Genomic DNA, 7964 nt, shown 5'->3' with positions numbered 1-7964 from the left:
AAACTGCACAGAAAAGCTACAAGTTAGTTAACAGGTAAACTTTAATCCAAAGAAAATCCTTCCAGCTGCAGCACAGATCAGAGTTCTCAGAGCGAGGAAACACCTGGAATATCAGACACAAGAAACAAAGACATCAGGGTTTAAAGTTCAGTTCAGGTTGCATCTATGGGTCATTTACAGCTAGGATTGTACAATACGTGAAAAGTAAACGGGCCATTCTGATACTAATTTTTAATCATTTAATTAGGTCAAGAGAATCGCTACATCTACATCAAGGAGAGTTAAGATTAAAATTTTAAAGAATATGACTGACTCAAACAGTTAAAATAAAAACAATAACCAAGAAAAATACTCACCAGATGTTGAAGCAGGTGAGGCAGCGTGGTGTAGCATACATGTTAACAGCTCTTCATCTTGTTTTGGTCAGGCTGCCCCTAAAAGTGTTTTAAACAAAAAACACATCACACTTAGTTGAAACGTACCAAATGTTTGTTATTGTACAGTGTCTGGAGATAACTTTCCTTGTGATTTGGAGATGAGTGAATAAAAATGGACTGATGAATGAAAGTTAATATTAAGCAATAAGCATGTTTCCTAATAGAAAATCATTAACATTAAACTAGACGATTGAACAAACTTAAAACAGTTTCTATTTTTAATTAAAATGCAAATCAAACATTTTTAACATTCTCTCTGTAGAGCTGCTGGTTGAGTGTGTGAAGAACAAAGACTTAAAGAAGGTGAGTGACAGTTTCAGACCTTCACACCGCACCACCCGAAGGGAGCCGCCGCACCACCTGAAGGGAGCCACCGCACCTGGAGGAGGGAGCCACCGCCGCACCTGAAGGAGGGAGCCACCGCCGCATCTGAAGGAGGGAGCCACCGCACCTGGAGGAGGGAGCCACCGCCGCACCTGAAGGAGGGAGCCGCCGCCGCACCTGAAGGAGGGAGCCGCCGCCGCACCTGAAGGGAGCCACCGCACCAGAAGGGAACCGCCGGACCTGAAGGAGGGAGCCGCCGCCGCACCTGAAGGAGGGAGCCGCCGCCGCACCTGAAGGGAGCCACCGCACCAGAAGGGAACCGCCGGACCTGAAGGAGGGAGCCACCGCACCACCTGAAGGGAGCCGACCTCACGTCACTCGACTCGTCCGGCTGCAGGTGACGTCATCACGCTGCCAGTGCAGGAAGTAAAGAGATGGTCCTCTACATCCTCCACAGGTGTGTGTACAGTCCTCCACCTGTTTGGTGCACGTAGGTTGACAGTCAGACAAACTCCTCTTTTCATTTATTCACCAGATTGAAGAAGGAGTGAAAACTACAAGACACAAGAACATTTAGTTTAGTCATTACCAAAGTTCTACAATAAACAATAAACTAATACAGGACAAAAGAAAGCTTAGTTGTTACTAATGCTAAGCTACATGCTAATGCTAAGCCACATGTTATGTTACATCAATCAGATGCAATACGCAACAAATTATAACAAGGCTAATGTTAAGCTACATGCTAAACCTTAACTTAAGTAAAGTGAAGGAACTTACATTTCTGTTGCTGCCTGCTGTGTGCAGTCTTGAAGATTAAAGAAGGAACCCTCAACTTCCTGCTTCCTTTATAGGCAGGGCACTTCCTGTTTGAACAGTCACTTCCTGTAGCAGTACCTTTACCTGTACCTTTAAGAGTATACCAAATAACCAGATGTAGCTCATTAAAAGAATCCTTAGTAGTTGTTTTATTTACCATTAATGAATGTATGTGGGTTCTTTTCATCATAGGTATGTATGTAGTTTTATTCAAAATAGGAATATGTAGTTTTTTTCTTTCTGTATTCTAGTGTTTGAATAAATGGGAAACTTTCAATGACAGGCTTGTAAAACAATAAGTCAGTTCAATCAATCTTTATTTTGTAGAGCGCCAACTCAATACAAATGTTATCTCAAGACACTTTACTAAAAGCAGGTAAGAGAGAGTCTTGTCTGGGTTAAAGGCAGGGTTGATCATTTTCTAAAAGTAGTATTCCCTCAGTGCTCCGTCTGCACCCAGAAGCAGACCTCAGCTCATTGCTTTCATTGTCAGGACCAAAAGACAATTTCAACCACAATCTTAAAAAGTGGATCTGGAGAAAATCACCAACCCTGCCTTTTAAGTAGTTTTTAGTCGTTACAGAAAAACTGCAGTAAGTACAGATTATATTTGTGCTTGAAAACATCTAACATTGAACTGAAACCATGAGGTTTTTAAAATGCTAAACACTTTATTTAAATGTTAACGGAGTGTAGATGATGATGCTGTGTCTGTATCTGTGCTCTGATCTCTGTTCGGTCTATATGTGATGATATATGTGCCATCATAAACACAAGACACCAAAAGAAGCAGCAGACACCGTTGATGTCTGTTCCTCGGGTGATGTTGTCTCTCTCTCTCTCTCTTCTGTTGACCAGGGGGGAGACGGTCCTTCACCGAGCTGCGTCCCTGTGTCAAAGAACTATCTGTCATTATCTGGTCCAAGCAGGAGCCTCGCTCATCAAGACAGACCTACAGGTACAGTTCAGCTCGCACCCAAAACACACGCTAACCTGCAGGTTTTTAAATGGATATCTGCGTCCAGTTCTCACCATCAGTGCAGTCTGTGTGTGTTCGCCTCAAACCGACATCTCCTCTCATTTTGTTCACATTTCCATGGAGGTTTGGAGCCTCACTGGCTGGACTCAGCAATGACCTAGATCCAGAGAGAGGAGAGGCAGACAGTGACATTTCTACATAAATAGTTTCTTTTATCATATATTTATTCACATATCATGTAAACAGTGTCTCTAGTGACTTCACTGATGCTCCTTTTAACTTTGAACCATATTATCCTAATATATGATTGACCATATGTATATATAATAAATAAAATATTATGTCATGAACAATGGACCATTAATGAATTTAGGTTAGTATGTCATTAAAAAAAAAAAGTTATTAAGTAAATTATAGTAAGTACATTATATTTAGTACATTATATTTAGTAAGTTAAGTAAGTTTCATCCAACACACAAATCAAAGAAAACGGACAATACAACTTTAAACTAAATCTATAACTAAACAAAACTACAGCTGAAAGATAAAAACAACAAACATTAAAGACTAGACAACAGCTAAAAGGTAAATAAAACAACAGCTAACAAGTAACCAAGACAACAGCTAAAAGGTAAATAAAACAACAGCTAACAAGTAACCAAAAAAGCTAACAGGTAAACTAAGACAACAATCTCTTCATCCAGCTTTCTGTGTTTAATTTACTCAAAGAAACAGCAGTCTGATTCATTTATTATTTAAGTGCAGTAACCAACAACTGACCACCAGAGGGCGCCCTCTCTATATAAAGTGGTTTATAAACGATATAATGCATTTATTTTAAACCTTTAACTTTAATTAGAGTCTTACATCATTGTTTGCTAAATTATTTATATTAAAGCTGCATTTTTACTTTAGACCTTTTCCTTCATTTTCCTTTTCAAACTTTTAATCAATTTAATTAGTTTATTTTCCTTTGGTTTTCTTAATGAAAATACCACAAACCTTTTTATTGATTTAATTGAAATGATTAATTTCATTGAACTGCTTTTTTTGATTAGGATTAAAATATTTGATACGAGTACATTTTACAGCTCATTGAGATAGTTCAGATTAAACACATAAATTAAAAGGAAACATTTACAAGTTAAAAAGGTTGCTTTCATATGCTCATAAGTCTTCTTCACCTACCTTATGTGCTCCATTAACATTCAAACATAATATTAAGTTCATTGATAATATCACAGTCTGTGATCACAGAATATCACAGACTTTTACTTTAGGAGCATCTATGGCTCATTTACAGGATTGTACAATACGTGAAAAGTAAATGATACATTCTGATACATTACTCATTTTAAATGAACTAACTGTTTTTTTCAACTGAAAATACTTCTTACCTTTGTGAAAGAAAAGTCAAATAATATTGTTGCCACGAGCGGAGCAAATACGAGGAGGACATCAGCAACCTGTACAAACAGCTGGAAGACAAGAATAGACTAAAGTCAAAGACAAGACACAACATTAGAAGACAACCTGCTTAAAGATTCAAACTAAATACAAATACTTTCATTTTCTCAATTATTATTATTCATTTAATTATTATTACTTGATGTCCTTTTCTTGTAATAATTCACAGGATGATGAGATCAACCAACAGAGTCTGGCTGACAAACTCAAGGAGCAGAAGATGGACCAGAGGAGGTTTGTCTCTCAGCCTATGAAATACAAAAGAAATATCAAGTATTTTAATTTAAACATGGATTTCTTAAGGATGATCATTTTTGCATGAACTCACTCTGACCATACATCCCTCCCAGGAGGAGCTGTGCCGGCTGCAAACGGAGAACCAGCTGACCAAGGAGGAGGTGAAGGAGGTGCTGCAGGCGCTGGAGGAGCTCGCCGTCAACTACGACCAGAAGAGCCAAGAGGTGGAGGAGAGAGATCAGACCAACCTGCAGCTGGCAGACGAGCACAAGACAGTACAGATATGTTTTAGGAGAAAGTGTTCATCTTGAGTTCTGCAGAAACATACAGACTGTTTTGTGTGAGTGTGAGTGTGTGTGTGTGTGTCTGTGTGTGTGTGTGTGTGTGTGTGTCTGGTCCTACTCTCGTAGCAGCACCACTGATGTCTGTGAGCTGTGAGAACGGACACACACATTTATATACACACACACATCTTTCACACTCTCAACGTCTGTAACCTCCCCCTCATCCTCAGTCCTCAGAGTCAAAGGGGAACGGCTCAGCGGTGGAGGAGGAGTTCACCGTAGCTCGGCTCTACATCAGCAAGATCAAGTCTGAGGTCAAGTCTCTGGTGAACCGCAGCAAACAGCTGGAGAGCACGCAGGCCGACGCCCACACAAACATTCAGGCCAATGACAAGGAGACATGATGGAGACGAGGACATCGAGGTGAGGACACAAATCCCTTTATACATCTCCACAAAACTCTGGAGGAGCAGCTGGAGAACCAGCTCACCACAAGCAGCTCAGCCGCCTCAGAGACCAGATCCAAGACCAGCAGAGGATGATGGACGAGCTCATTCATTTACAATCATAAACTACTTCAATTAGAAGTGCCAGATTTCATACACTCAAGCAGACAGCAACATTAACTCTGGCCACATTATACATTTTATTTTCCTCCTTTTTGTTTCAACCAGGGCCTGTTACTGGAGCAGACTCATGACAGACAGCTGGAGAAAGATGCAACACTACAGAAGCTCATGTATGTACCAGCTAACACATCACATCTCCATTATTCATTAGTATGTGTGTCCTCAATTCATCCACATTTTCTGTCCAGACTGCTGAATGATCAGAGGATCAGATCAGAGGATCTGAAGGGCCTTCAGCAGACTGTGCTGAGTATTTCATCCCCTCATTTAAAGTGTCATGTCATTTAAAAACCCAACAGCTTTTGGTCCTCGTTGTCTGAACTCAGCTGAGTGTTGTAGTCAAGACCACACTAAGACCACACAGAGTCACAAATATGTGTGTGTGCAGGGAACCTTTTACTCACTTAACACCGGGAAGGTTGTGGTCGTAACCTGGGAGTCAAGTTATTTCATGTTTTTTCCTTCTAGTCCCAGACCGAGACCTTCAAACTGTGGACTCTGATTGGCCTTTTTTTGCTAACGATGCTGAGGTCACCAAACCAACAGATCACAAAAGTTCAAATGGACTCAATGAAAGATCGAGAAACATCCATCCAACACAACCAGACGAAATCAAATGAATGATCACCTGTCTGTCCATGTAGCTTTGTTTCTGAACGTCTGAACTCATCGGTCTTCTTATATCTGTGAATCTGTAGCTCTGGATTTATCAACAGGAAGTGCTCTGGTTATTAACAGGAAGTGCTCTGGATTTATCAACAGGAAGTGCTCTGGTTATGAACAGGAAGTGCTCTGGATTTATCAACAGGAAGTTATAAAGGAAACAGGAAGTTGAGGGTTCTTTCTTTAATCTGCTCACAGCAGGCAGCAACAGAAAAGTAAGTTCCTTTACTGAAGTTAAGGTTTAGCATTAGCATGTAGCTTAACATAAGCATGTAGCTTAACATTAGCCTTGTTATAATTTGTGACGTATTGCATCTGATGTAGCATACCACGTGGCTTAGCATTAGCATGTAGCTTAGCATTAGCATGTATCTTAACATTAGCCTTGTTATAATTTGTGACGTATTGCATCTGATGTAGCATACCACGTGGCTTAGCATTAGCATGTAGCTTAGCATTAGCATGTAGCCGCCGTGTCTGTCGTCTCTCTGCAGCTGTACACCTTCAGTATGATGAGTTTGGTGAGTGATGTTTGACTAACAGAGTTAAGTTTGAGTCATGACATGTCGGGGTGTTAAACAGAAAGAAGACGATTGAAACAGCTTCAACAAACTTAAACAAACTGTTTTATTTTGAATGAATTCAATTTAAAATGCAAATCAAACATTTTGAACCTTTTCTCTACAGATAGATGAACCAGACCTTTTCATTTCTACATACTCACATGTGTTCAATGAGGAACCTCTTTGTCTGTCCAAACTAAATGTAGACTTGGTCTTTGTCTGTCCAAACTAAATGTAAACTTTGTCTTCGTCTGTCCAAACTAAATGTAAACTTTGTCTTTGTCTGTCCAAACTAAATGTAAACTTTGTCTGTCCAAACTAAATGTAAACTTTGTCTTTGTCTGTCCAAACTAAATGTAAACTTTGTCTGTCCAAACTAAATGTAAACTTTGTCTTTGTCTGTCCAAACTAAATGTAAACTTTGTCTTTGTCGGTCCAAACTAAATGTAAACTTTGTCTTTGTCAGTCCAAACTAAATGTAAACTTTGTCTTTGTTAATCCAAACTAAATGTAAACTTTGTCTTTGTCAGTCCAAACTAAATGTAAACTTTGTCTTTGTTGGTCTAAACTAAATGTAAACTTTGTGTTTGAATTTCAGGAGCTGCACCTGAGGGGAGCAAAGAGATGATCTTCTCTTTTGATTTACTCACCAGATTGAAGGAGTGAAAACTACAAGACACAAGAAGTTTAGTCATTACCAAAGTTCTATATAAATTCAAACAATAAACTAATACAAGTTGTTGCTAATGCTAAGCTACATGCTAATGCTAATGCTAAACCTTAACTTCAGTAAATGAACTTACATTTCTGTTGCTGTGTGCAGATTGACGAAAGAACTGTCAACTTCCTGTGTCCTTTATAACTTCCTGTTCCCTGAATGATCCAGAGAGAGGAGAGGTGTTCTTGGTGTTCACATATCATGTAAACAGTGTCTCTAGTGACTTCACTGATGCTCCTTTTAACTTTGAACCATATTATCCTAATATATGATTGACCATATGTATATATAATAAATAAAATCTTATGTCATGGTGGGAACAATGGATGATCAATGAATTTAGGTTAGTACACTATATTTAGTACATTAAGTCATCCAACACTTTAAAAAAGGGTCTGACATGTTCACAAAACTTCAGACACTTGATTTTCTTTTTCATAACCCGTACTTGTGTTACTCATAAAACACCACAGGGAACTGGCTGTTCCGGGTGCCAATGCTGTGGAAGCTGGACTCGAACTAGCATGTACCCATTGCAGATGCAAGGACAATTCCACTAGGCCACCGGTTCCTTCATACTAGGTGATGTGTTCCGGGCGTATTTATCATCGTCATTTCCGATTTTGACTTAAAATTTGCCTGATAAGATTCCAATCCTCCATCACCGGACACAGTGGGATTTGAACCTATGCTCACCACCTACAGAGGTTGGAAACCACAATCTTATCCACTACACTACCGATACCTTCACAGTATGTTATTTGCTCCGGGCGTATTTATCTTCATCATTTCAGATGTTAGACTTTAAAATTCACTGAGTCCTGATAGGATTCGAACCCACCAC

General features: G+C 39.4%; 2 long non-coding RNA genes across 2 annotated transcripts; one reads left to right on the top strand and one right to left on the bottom strand.

The window, feature by feature from the left end:
* Positions 1-1622, bottom strand: LOC132959427 (uncharacterized). Its single transcript, XR_009666992.1, has 4 exons — positions 1542-1622; positions 1130-1315; positions 357-434; positions 1-103 (listed from the first exon to the last, which is right to left on the bottom strand). It is a non-coding gene; the product is annotated as an uncharacterized LOC132959427 (long non-coding RNA).
* A 533-nt stretch (positions 1623-2155) lies between these two features.
* LOC132959434 (uncharacterized) lies at positions 2156-4252 on the top strand. Its single transcript, XR_009666998.1, has 3 exons — positions 2156-2173; positions 2439-2538; positions 4196-4252. It is a non-coding gene; the product is annotated as an uncharacterized LOC132959434 (long non-coding RNA).
* Positions 4253-7964: the final 3712 nt, after the last annotated feature.

This window comes from Labrus mixtus, chromosome 24 (genome assembly GCF_963584025.1).
Source record: "Labrus mixtus chromosome 24, fLabMix1.1, whole genome shotgun sequence".
Taxonomy (NCBI): Eukaryota; Metazoa; Chordata; class Actinopteri; order Labriformes; family Labridae; genus Labrus; species Labrus mixtus.
The sequence above is the reverse complement of the archived record's forward strand: the minus strand, read 5'-3'. Positions and strand labels throughout refer to the sequence as shown.